Genomic DNA, 14064 nt, shown 5'->3' on the forward strand with positions numbered 1-14064 from the left:
ATGCCACAAAGACCCAAATGCCACAAAGACTCAAATGCCGTAAAGACCCAATGCCGTAAAGACCCAATGCCGCAAAGACCCAAATGCCACAAAGACCCAAATGCCACAAAGACCCAATGCCACAAAGACCCAATGCCGTAAAGACCCAATGCCGCAAAGACCCAATGCCACAAAGACCCAAATGCCACAAAGACCCAAATGCCACAAAGACTCAAATGCCGTAAAGACCCAATGCCACAAAGACCCAAATGCCACAAAGACCCAAATGCCACAAAGACCCAATGCCACAAAGACTCAATGCCGTAAAGACCCAATGCCACAAAGACCCAATGCCACAAAGACACAATGCCACAAAGACACAATGCCGTAAAGACCTAATGCCGTAAAGACCCAAATGCCACAAAGACCCAAATGCCACAAAGATCCAATGCCACAAAGACCCAATGCCACAAAGACCCAATGCCGTAAAGACCCAATGCCAGAAAGATCCAAATGCCACAAAGACCCAATGCCGTAAAGACCCAATGCCAGAAAGACCCAATGCCAGAAAGACCCAAATGCCAGAAAGACACAAATGCCACAAAGACTCAAATGCCACAAAGACCCAATGCCGTAAAAGCCCAATGCCACAAAAATCCAATGCCGTAAAGACCTAATGCCACAAAGACTCAAATGCCACAAGGACTCAATGCCACAAAGACCCAATGCCGTAAAACCCAATGCCACAAAAACACAATGCCATAAAGACTCAATGCCACAAAGACTCCATGCCACAAAACCCCAATGCCACAAAGACTCAATGCCATAAAGAATCAATGCCACAAAGACTCAATGCCATAAAGATCCAATCCCATAAAAACGCAATGCACAAAGTCTCAATGCCATAAAGATCCAATGCCATAAAGATCCAATGTCATAAAGATCCAATGCCACAAAGACTCCATGCCACAAAGACTCCATGCCACAAAGACTCAGTGCCACAAAGACCCAATGCCACAAAGACCCAATGCCATAAAGATTTAATACCACAAAGACTCAATGCCATAAAGATCCAATGCCACAAAAACTCAATGCACAAAGACTCAATGCCATAAAGACTCAATGCCATAAAGACTCAATGCCATAAAGATCCAATGTCATAAAGATCCAATGCCACAAAGACTCCATGCCACAAAGACTCCATGCCACAAAGACTCAGTGCCACAAAGACCCAATGCCACAAAGACCCAATGCCATAAAGATTTAATACCACAAAGACTCAATGCCATAAAGATCCAATGCCACAAAAACTCAATGCACAAAGACTCAATGCCATAAAGACTCAATGCCATAAAGACTCAATGCCATAAAGATCCAATGCCATAAAGATCCAATGCCATAAAGATCCAATGCCACAAAGACTCAATGTCACAAAAACCCAATGCTACAAAGACTCAATGCCGTAAAGACCCAGTGCTACAAAGACCCAGTGCCACAAAGACCCAATGCCGTAAAAACCCAATGCCATAAAGATCGAATGCCACAAAGACTCCATGCCACAAAAACCCAATGCCACAAAGACTCAATACCACAAAGACTCCATGCCACAAAAACCCAATGTCACAAAGACCCAATGCCATAAAGACTCAATGCCACAAAGACTCAATGCCACAAGGACTCACTGCCGGAAAGACCAAATGCCACAAAGACTCAATGCCACAAGGACTCACTGCCGGAAAGACCAAATGCCACAAAGACTCAAATGCCACAAAGACCCAATGCCACAAAGACCCAATGCCACAAAGACTCAATACCACAAAGACTCATTGCCACAAAGACCCAATGCCACAAAAACACAATGCCATAAAGACCCAATGCCACAAAAATCTAATGCCGTAAATACCTAATGCCACAAAGACCCAAATGCCACAAAGACCCAATGCCGTAAAAACACAATGCCACAAAAACACAATGCCACAAAGACCCAAATGCCGCAAAGACCCAAATGCCGCAAAGACCCAATGCCGCAAAGACCCAATGCCGTAAAGACCTAATGCCGTAAAGACCCAATGCCACAAAGACCCAATGCCACAAAGACCCAATGCCACAAAGACCCAAATGCCACAAAGACTCAAATGCCGTAAAGACCCAATGCCGTAAAGACCCAATGCCGTAAAGACCCAAATGCCACAAAGACCCAAATGCCACAAAGACCCAATGCCACAAAGACCCAATGCCGTAAAGACCCAATGCCGCAAAGACCCAATGCCACAAAGACCCAAATGCCACAAAGACCCAATGCCACAAAGACCCAATGCCACAAAGACCCAATGCCACAAAGACCCAATGCCGTAAAGACCCAATGCCGTAAAGACCCAATGCCACAAAGACCCAAATGCCACAAAGACTCAAATGCCGTAAAGACCCAATGCCACAAAGACCCAATGCCACAAAGACCCAAATGCCACAAAGACCCAATGCCACAAAGACTCAATGCCGTAAAGACCCAATGCCACAAAGACCCAATGCCACAAAGACACAATGCCACAAAGACACAATGCCGTAAAGACCTAATGCCGTAAAGACCCAAATGCCACAAAGACCCAAATGCCACAAAGATCCAATGCCACAAATACCCAATGCCGTAAAGACCCAATGCCAGAAAGATCCAAATGCCACAAAGACCCAATGCCGTAAAGACCCAATGCCGTAAAGACCCAATGCCAGAAAGACCCAAATGCCAGAAAGACACAAATGCCACAAAGACTCAAATGCCACAAAGACCCAATGCCGTAAAAGCCCAATGCCACAAAAATCCAATGCCGTAAAGACCTAATGCCACAAAGACTCAAATGCCACAAGGACTCAATGCCACAAAGACCCAATGCCGTAAAACCCAATGCCACAAAAACACAATGCCATAAAGACTCAATGCCACAAAGACTCCATGCCACAAAACCCCAATGTCACAAAGACTCAATGCCATAAAGAATCAATGCCACAAAGACTCAATGCCATAAAGATCCAATCCCATAAAAACGCAATGCACAAAGTCTCAATGCCATAAAGATCCAATGCCATAAAGATCCAATGTCATAAAGATCCAATGCCACAAAGACTCCATGCCACAAAGACTCCATGCCACAAAGACTCAGTGCCACAAAGACCCAATGCCACAAAGACCCAATGCCATAAAGATTCAATACCACAAAGACTCAATGCCATAAAGATCCAATGCCACAAAAACTCAATGCACAAAGACTCAATGCCATAAAGACTCAATGCCATAAAGACTCAATGCCATAAAGATCCAATGCCATAAAGATCCAATGCCATAAAGATCCAATGCCACAAAGACTCCATGCCAAAAAAACTCAATGCCACAAAGACTCAATGCCATAAAGATCCAATGCCACAAAGACCCAATGCCACAAAGACTCAATACCACAAAGACTCAATGCCACAAGGACTAACTGCCGTAAATACCTAATGCCACAAAGACTCAAATGCCACAAGGACTCAATGCCACAAAGACCCAATGCCGTAAAAACCCAATGCCACAAAAACACAATGCCATAAAGACCCAATGCCACAAAAACCCAACGCCGTAAAGACCCAATGCCACAAAGACCCCAATGCCACAAAGACCCAATGCCGAAAAGATCTAATGCCGTAAAGACCCAAATGCCACAAAGACCCATATGCCACAAAGACCCAAATGCCACAAAGACTCAAATGCCACAAAGACCCAATGCCATAAAAACACAATGCCACAGAAACACAATGCCGTAAAGACCTAATGCCATAAAGACCCAATGCCACAAAGACCCAATGCCGTAAAGATCCAATGCCAGAAAGACCCAAATGCCACAAAGACCCAATGCCACAAAAATCCAATGGCACAAAGACCCAATGCCACAAAGACCCAAATGCCACGAAGACCCAAATGCCACAAAGACCCAATGCCACAAAAAACCAATGCCACAAAGACCCAATGCCACAAAGACTCAATGCCATAAAGATCCAATGCCACAAAGACCCAATCTCATAAAGACTCAATACCACAAAGACCCAATGCCGTAAAGACCTAATGCCACAAAGACTCATATGCCACAAAGACCCAAGTCTGTAAAATCCCAATGCCGTAAAGACCTAATGCCACAAAGACTCAAATACCACAAAGACTCAAATGCCACAAAGACTCAATTCCGCAAAGACTCAATGCCATAAAGCTCCAATGCGATAAAGACTCAATACCACAAAGACCCAATGCCACAAAGACCCAATGCCGTAACAATCCAATGCCACAAAGACTCAAATGCCACAAAGACCCAATGCCACAAAGACTCAAATGCCACAAAGACCCAATGCCATAAAGACTCAATGCCACAAAGACTTAATTTAACAAAAACCTAATGCCATGAAGACCCAATGCCACAAAGGCCCAATGCCAAAAAGACCCACTCCCGCAAAGACCCAATGCCACAAACATCCAATGCCTTATAGACTCAATGCCATAAAGATCCAATGTCATAAATATCCAATGCCACAATGACTTAATGCCATAAAGATCCAATGCCATATAGACTCAATGCCATAAAGATCCAATGCCATATATACCCAATGCCATATAGACTCAATGCCACAAAGACTCAATGCCATAAAGACCCAATGCCATATAGACTCAATGCCATAAAGATCCAATGCCATAAATACCCAATGCCGTAAAGACCCAATCCCATAAAGACTCAATGCCACAAACACCCAATGCCGTAAAGACCCAATGCCATAAAGATCCAATGCCATAAAGATCCAATGCCACAAAGACTCAATGCCATAAAGACCCGATGCCATAACAATCCAATGCCACAAAGACTCAATGCCATAAAGATCCAATGCTATAAAGATCCAATGCCACAAAGAATCAATCCCATAGAGATCCAATGCCATAAAGATCCAATGCCACAAAGACTCAATGCCACAAAGACACAATGCCACAAAGACCCAATGCCATAAAGACTCAATGCCATAAAGATCCAATGCCATAAAGACTCAATGCCATAAAGATCCGATGCCATAAAGATCCAATGCCATAAAGACTCAATGCCATAAAGACCCGATGCCATAAAGATCCAATGCCATAAAGACTCAATACCAAAAAGACCCGATGCCATAAAGATCTAATGCCATAAAGACTCGATGCCACAAAGACTCAATGCCATAAAGATCCAATGCCATAAAGACCCGATGCCACAAAGACCCAATGCCATAAAGACTCGATGGCACAAAGTCCCAATGCCACAAAGACTCAATGCCACAAAGACCCAATGCCACAAAGTCCCAATGCCACAAAGACTCAATGCCATAAAGATCCAATGCCATAAAGACTCGATGCCATAAAGATCCAATGCCACAAAGACTCAATGCCACAAAGACCCAATGCCATAAAGACTCAATGCCACAAAGACCCAATGCCATAAAGTCCCAATGCCACAGACTCAATGCCATAAAGATCCAATGCCATAAAGACTCGATGCCATAAAGATCCAATGCCACAAAGACTCAATGCGACAAAGACCCAATGCCACAAAGTCCCAATGCCACAAAGACTCAATGCCATAAAGATCCAATGCCATAAAGACTCGATGCCATAAAGATCCAATGCCATAAAGACTCGATGCCATAAAGACCCGATGCCATAAAGATCCAATGCCATAAAGACTCAATGCCACAAAGACTCAATGCCATAAATATCCAATGCTATAAAGATCCAATGCCACAAAGAATCAATCCCATAGAGATCCAATGCCATAAAGATCCAATGCCATAAAGACTCAATGCCATAAAGACCCGATGCCATAAAGACCCGATGCCATAAAGATCCAATGCTATAAAGACCCAATGCCATAAAGACTCAATGGCACAAAGTCCCAATGCCACAAAGACTCAATGCCATAAAGATCCAATGCCATAAAGACTCGATGCCATAAAGATCCAATGCCACAAAGACTCAATGCCACAAAGACCCAATGCCATAAAGACTCAATGCCACAAAGTCCCAAATGCCACAAAGACCCAATGCCACAAAGTCCCAATGCCACAAAGACTCAATGCCATAAAGATCCAATGCCATAAAGACTCGATGCCATAAAGTCCCAATGCCACAAAGACTCAATGCCATAAAGATCCAATGCCATAAAGACTCGATGCCATAAAGACCCGATGCCATAAAGATCCAATGCCATAAAGACTCAATGCCACAAAGACTCAATGCCATAAATATCCAATGCTATAAAGATCCAATGCCACAAAGAATCAATCCCATAGAGATCCAATGCCATAAAGATCCAATGCCATAAAGACTCAATGCCATAAAGACCCGATGCCATAAAGACCCGATGCCATAAAGATCCAATGCTATAAAGATCCAATGCCACAAAGACTCAATGCCATAAAGATCCAATGCCATAAAGACTCAATGCCACAAAGACTCGATACCATAAAGACCCGATGCCATAAAGATCCAATGCCATAAAGACTCGATGCCATAAAGACCCGATGCCATAAAGATCCAATGCCATAAAGACTCAATGCCACAAAGACTCAATGCCATAAAGATCCAATGCTATAAAGATCCAATGCCACAAAGAATCAATCCCATAGAGATCCAATGCCATAAAGACTCAATGCCATAAAGACCCGATGCCATAAAGATCCAATGCCATAAAGATCCAATGCCATAAAGACTCAATGCCACAAAGTCCCAATGCCACAAAGACTCAATGCCATAAAGATCCAATGCCATAAAGATCCAATGCCATAAAGACTCAATGCCACAAAGACTCAATGCCATAAAGATCCAATGCCATAAAGATCCAATGCCATAAAGACTCAATGCCACAAAGTCCCAATGCCACAAAGACTCAATGCCATAAAGATCCAATGCCATAAAGATCCAATGCCACAAAGACTCAATGCCACAAAGACTCAATGCCACAAAGATCCAATGCTATAAAGATCCAATGCCACAAAGACTCAATGCCACAAAGAATCAATCCCATAGAGATCCAATGCCATAAAGATCCAATGCCACAAAGACTCAATGCCACAAAGACTCAATGCCACAAAGTCCCAATGCCATAAAGATCCAATGCCACAAAGACTGAATGCCATAAAGACCCAGTGCCATAAAGATCCAATGCCATAAAGATCCAATGCCACAAAGACCCAGTGCCATAAAGATCCAATGCCATAAAGATCCAATGCCACAAAGACTGAATGCCATAAAGATCCAATGCCATAAAGATCCAATGCCACAAAGACCCAGTGCCATAAAGATCCAATGCCATAAAGATCCAATGCCATAAAGATCCAATGCCACAAAGACTCAATGCCACAAAGACTCAATGCCACAAAGTCCCAATGCCATAAAGATCCAATGCCACAAAGACTGAATGCCATAAAGATCCAATGCCATAAAGATCCAATGCCACAAACACCCAGTGCCATAAAGATCCAATGCCATAAAGATCCAATGCCATAAAGACTCAATGCCACAAAGACCCAGTGCCATAAAGATCCAATGCCATAAAGATCCAATGCCATAAAGATCCAATGCCATAAAGACTCAATGCCATAAAGACTGAATGCCATAAAGATCCAATGCCATAAAGATCCAATGCCATAAAGATCCAATGCGATAAAGACTCAATGCCTGAAAGACCCAATCCCATAAAGATTCAATGCCATAAAGACCCAGTGCCATAAAGATCCAATGCCATAAAGATCCAATCCCATAAAGATTCAATGCCACAAAGACTCAATGCCGTAAAGACCCAATGCCACAAAGACCCAGTGCCATAAAGACACAATGCCATAAAGATCCAATGCCATAAAGACTCAATGCCACAAAGACCCAGTGCCATAAAGATCCAATGCCATAAAGATCCAATGCCATCAAGACTCAATGCCTGAAAGACCCAATGCCTTAAAGACCCAATCCCATAACGACTCAATGCCACAAAGACCCAAACTGTAAAGACCCAATGCCATAAAGACCCAATGCCATAAAGACTCAATGCCATAAAGATCCAATGCCATAAAGATCCAATGCCACAAAGACTCAATGCCATAAAGACTCAATGCCACAAAGACCCAAACCGTAAAGACCCAATGCCATAAAGACTCAATGCCATAAAGATCCAATGCTACAAAGACTCAATGCCTAAAGACTCAATGCCACAAAGACTCAAATGCCACAAAGGCTCAATGCCACAAAATCCCAATGCCAAAAAGATCCAATGCCACAAAGACCCAATGTCACAAAGACCCAAAGCCATAAACACCCAATTCCACAAAGACCCAATGCCACAACGATTCATGCCATAAAGATCCACTGCCATAAAGACCCAATGCCATAAAACCCCAATGTGATAAGAACCCAATGCCGGAAAGACACAATTCCAGAAATACCTCAATGTCATCCCACTGCTAATAATCAAAGGAATTTGCACCTTTTAATGGTACTAGCTGATTCACATCGCCCAGAGAAGCAATCTGGCAGACACCCTTGCAAAATAAATGGTTGAATTGAAAGCACACCCCCTTCTGGGATAATGGTTTTTACAGGTCTTTATTACAGTCTAAAAGTTACAACTGTTTGGCTGTGCATCAAAAATTGGAGAAGTTGTCTTTTAAACTATGCTAATGTAGGCAATGCAAAATAAATTTTTAAAAACCATTCGTTTTGGTGGGGTTTCAGTTATTTATAAAAGGATTAGAATAAAGGCTATTAGCCCTTTGTTAACTGTATAAACACGAGGAGCAGCAGAACCTTTAATGACATGACAATCACAATAGCATACCGGCATCTGTGATGTTCAAGTTACAGGACTCCTGGAGACCTTGGGAGTTGAGCTGGGCAGAGAGAGAAGGCAAACGAGGGCAAGAGTATAACAATAGAGTGAACGAGAAGCTTGCAAACAAATGCAGATGAAAAAGGAAACAGTGTCTGAGAATTAAGAGTGAAATAATGATCAGATAAAAGAGACTATGGGTTGAACTTTAACCAGCCGGGGTTGATAGATTTCTGTGCGGTCGACAGATTCAAAGACCAGAAACTGCCAGCAGTTTGGGAGGCTGGCGGGAACCTGTCGACTTCCGCATTTAATGCGAATGTGTTCATTAGTGTGTGAGAAACGCCCGTGAGACAGGGGGGCCTGATATTTACAGATGTTGAAGGGCAGCTGAGTGGCATTTTAACTCTGACTGCATGGGTTCCCCAGAACTCACCAGGTTAAACAAGGTGTGAGCACAGTCAGGATTGACAGGGCTGAGAATTTGACAGGTGAGAAAGCCTTTAAATACTGAACTATGGCAGCTGCTTCCTTGCCTAAGTGAAAGGCTTTTGCTCACCGAACATTGTGGAGGTGATCTTCAATACTTTGGACATCACTTTTGCTACTTGGTGTTTTTTGACTTTGATCTGCACTTCACTGCAGCGTGGGAGCAGCTATGCAGCTCTACTTTGGACCTCTGATGAGGAACAGGAGAAGCAGCACCAGCAACGCCAACACCTGTCTTCTCCTTAGCCACCTTCCACTCCAAAGGACAGAGGGGATAACACAGGGTGTTTTTCAAAAGATATTTGTTTTTGGGATGTAGACATTGCTGGCAAGGTAGCATTTATTGCTCATCCCCAATTGCTCCAGAGAAAGGGGTGGTGAGCTACCTTCTTGAGCAACTGCAGTCCATGTGGTGTAGGTACATCCACAATGCTGGCTTTTCTGTAGCAGTTTGATAGAACTGAATTGCTTGTGAGACTACTTCAAAGGGCAGTTATGAGTCAACCACATTGCTGTGGGTCTGGAGTCAAACATAGGCCAGATGAGGATTAGGACAGCTGATCTCCTTTCCTAGAGAACATTAGTAAACCAGATGGGTTTTTAAGATAATCCAGTAATATCATGCTAATTATTAATGAGATTAACATTTTATTCCAGATTTATTAACTAATTGAATTTGAATTGTCTCCCCCATCTGCCACTGTTGTGTTGAGATCTGAACTCATGTCTCTAGAGTATTAGACTAGCTCTATGGATTACTTGTGCAGTCACATTACCACTATGCCACCATCCCCTAGCTCCAGCTTGCAGGAGGAAATGCACCCCACTCAGTGTATACAGGCAGAGGATTAGCTTTCTGGACTTGACTGACCAGCAGGAGGCTCAGACTTTCCCATCAGGCTGTTACTGACATTTGCAGCCTCCTGGAAAAAGAGCTCCTGCCAACTGGACCAGGTGGGTACGTAGTGGCAGTGTCGGTCAAGGTCACCATAGCCCTGAATTCCTTCACTGAAGGACACTTGGCAGGCAGCGGGCAGGACAATGGAGTTTTGAATTAAAATTTATGGCTCATAGACATAAAACAGAAATAGAACAGAAAAGTGACAGTGTCACACTGTGTTAAACACCCAAAGCAACAACACAGCCTTCCTTTTCCTCATACTCCTACACAGTGCAACCCCTGCGGTTCAGCAGAGCTAGAGACAGGCTGCTCATATTCCTGCTCTGACTGCTTAGATGCTTTTGGTCGATATCCTCTGGGTTTTGGAACCCATGAGGGCTCCATCAAAGACTGTCCACCTGCACCTGTGGAGTGGCAGACTCTGCCATCGGGACAGGAGGCAGAGTGTGGGGTACTGACTGAAGCGGGGAGCGGTGCAAGAGGTCAGGAGTGAGAACGCCTTGAGCAGAGTCCCCATTTCCATGTGCCCTTTCTCCATCTTCCCTCTCAGGGCCCACCCACACTTCCCTGCTAGCCAAGAGCTGGACAGTATTTTGTTGCATTTCAGTGAGGTGCTGAATGGCCGAGGCAAGGCTTTCCTCCATCCTGTGTAAAGTGGCAGACTGTGTGTACAGATCATTGGTGAGGACCAGCATGAACTCAGTTGCCTGTCGCTTCTGATTCTCCATGCAGGTAACCACTCATTCCATGGTGGTGGAGATCAGAGCAAAGGCCTGAGACATCATGGTTCTCATGCTGGAGAGGGACTCCTCCAGTCTCTGTCCAATGGTGTGCACTGCCTCTGGAAATGCTGACACAACCTCACACATTTTCAGCTGCTGCTCCAGAATAGTCCTCTTTTTTATTGACCCTCAGGCTCAGCATCTGCATCCAGCCGAGCAGAGTTTGGAGGGTCCTGCACCCTCCGATGGGGAATCTCCAATGCTGTCTCTCTCTCCAACACCTGCCCCTGCTCACTTGTGATGTGTGAGACACCATGTGACAACCCAACTACCCTTCTTGATCCCCCCATTGAGACCTGTGTCTGAGCTGGTGGAGGGGGCTCATGAGTCGTGTGATGGTGCATCCTCAGAGTGAGTGACTTCCTTTGAGGAGTCTTAATCCTCCTCCAGCACCAGCTCCTGAGGGACACTTGTGGCACCTGTGGGAGATGAAAGACATCAATTAGAATTGACAAAGTTTTAAATTATCATGTGCAGATCATCATATTTCAGTGGCTGCTGACATTAAGTCAATATGACTCCGTTTTGTATGCCATGCAGCTGTGTTATAGTTAACTCTGTCACCAGGTAGCTGGGAGACAGTCATCTCTCCATCTCCGATGGCCTGGCATGCCGAGACCCAGCTGAACTCCATTGTCTCCTCCTCTGCTGCTGTCAGGGTGGTTCGGACTGGAGGGCCATCCCTGGTTCTCTGCCTCCCTCTGGTGTTCTGTATTCTCTTCTGCAAGGAAAGAAAGACAAGAGTTCTGAGTGTGAACAGTGGAACATTTTGAGAGGATTGAGGGACAGCATTTGTGGAGGATCACTGTGAGAGATGGGTGTGACATTGTAATAAGTTGAAGATGAGGGTAACCAGTCAATAGTGGCTTGTTAGATGGCGATGTGAGGAGGTGCCTGGACAGAGAGGGATGGGTGCACCTGCAAGATAGGCTGCTACGTGGAGTGTTGTGCAGGAGAAGGCTGGGGAAGGCAGAATCGGGAGGTTTGTACTTTGAATACTCACCTTTCCTGTCCTGATCAGGTTATTGAATTTCTTGCGGCACTTTATCCAGCAGCAAGGCACCACACTCCTGCTGCTGGCCTCCTTGGCAATATCCAGCCATGCCAGCTTGTTCTCTGTGGCAGGCATTCTTCGTCCTGTCCACAGGGAACAGAATCTTCCTGTGGGCCCTTACAGCCTGCATATCATTGCCAGCGGTGCATTCAGGACAGCCTTCGCACATTGGCACTCCATCGCTCATGCTGCTGACCGTGCAGCAAATAGTCACCTGTCCCCGCTGCAAGTGGCAACAATCAGTGACAACACTCCAGTTTACACCCTCCTGATCTGGACAATCCAACATGCTGGTGACCAATGATTTGTTTCCCATGGAAAGTTTTGGAAGAGGGGTTTTGCCATCACACAGGCCCAGTTTAGAGTTCTTTATATAAAAATATTTTTTGTTTAAGTCTCTGTGTTCAAATCCCTCCATGGCCTTGCCTTCTGTATCTCTGTAATCTCCTCAGCCCTACAACCTTCTGAGATCTCTGTGTTCCTCCAATTCTGGCATCTTGAGCATCCCTGATTTTGCTTGCTCCACCATTGGCAGCCATGCTTTCAGCTGTCTAGGCGCTAAGCTCCGGAATTCCCTCTCTAAACCTCTCTCCCTTTTCACCTCTTCCTCGTCCTTTAAGATGCTCATGAAAACCTACCTCTTTAAACCAAGATTCTGGTCACGTATCCTTAAATCTCTATGTGGTTGGTGTCAAATTTTGTTTGATAATGCTTCTGTGAAGCGCCTTGGGATGTATTACTACGTTAAAGGCACTATATAAATGCAAGTTGTTTTTTTTTAAAGGGGTTTCATGAGCCTGTGTGTTGGCAAATTGTTCCTTGTTTGCTGAGGGAAATGAGCTGGAGTAGAGCAGCCGCCTCCCATTTCCATTATGATAACTAAATGGAATCTGTTGCAACTAAAACATGGCCTTGACATTCCTCTACTGGTCAGATTTCAGTAAGATGGGAGGGAGTGGGGCGGTAACATTTGACCTTCTATGAGCTCACAGCAGGAGGGGGCAGCTTGGTTTAAACAAATCACTCAATACAAAACCTGTCCAAACTTCGTTTTCAGTGATTTTCTCATCTGTGGCTCAATTGGTAGTAGGCTGTAACTCTAAACTAGAAGATTATGGGTTCAAATTCTACTCTAGTGACACATAATGTTGGCTTTTTTTTTATTAAAGCCAGCATTTATTACCTGTCCTTAATTGCCCTTGAGAAGGTGGTGGTGAGCCACCGTCTTAAACCACTGCATTCCATGTTGTGTCAGTACTCCCACAGTGCTGTTAGCGAGGGAGTTCCAGGATTTTGACCCAGCTGTAATTACTAGTCCAGTAACATAACCACTATGCTACCGTACCCCATAACACTCCAGTACAGTACTGAGGGAGTGCGGCACTGTCAGAGGTGCCGTCTTTCAGATGAGATGATAAACCAAGGCTCTCTCTGCTCTCTTAGGTAACTGATCTCACGTAACTATTTTGAAGAAGAATGGGAGCCCACCCAAACCAATAAGGGGTTTGGCCTTCAGCCAACATCACCAAAACTGATTATCTGGTCATTATCATGCTGTTGTTTATGGGACCTTCTGTTGGCTGCTGGGTTTTGTACAATAGAGCTGCCATTATGATCCGTACAGTGGATTGCAACAGTTGACTGAAATACTGTTTCCTGAGTACGTCGGTTGAATTCTCTCAGATGGGTCTGGAACAAGCAAAGACTTCTTTTAGAAAATGACACTGAACAATATGCCAATTGGGACAGATTTATCAGCCACCAGCCTGGTGCACAAACAGAGAAGGAATTGAGCCAGGGCAAGGAGTGGGGCGGTGAGAGGGAAGAAGTCCTATTAGTGCATGAACTATCAGTGACACAAGGACTAGGAAGCTCGTGAAGCAAGCACAGTAAATTTGGACAAGTCACACGACATAGCATCGTCTCATTAACCACTGTGTTCACAAGCAAAGTGACCGACATTGTCAGGGGAAGCCATGGAAACACAAGACATACACTGAAAAA

Source organism: Heterodontus francisci, chromosome 7 (genome assembly GCF_036365525.1).
Source record: "Heterodontus francisci isolate sHetFra1 chromosome 7, sHetFra1.hap1, whole genome shotgun sequence".
Taxonomy (NCBI): Eukaryota; Metazoa; Chordata; class Chondrichthyes; order Heterodontiformes; family Heterodontidae; genus Heterodontus; species Heterodontus francisci.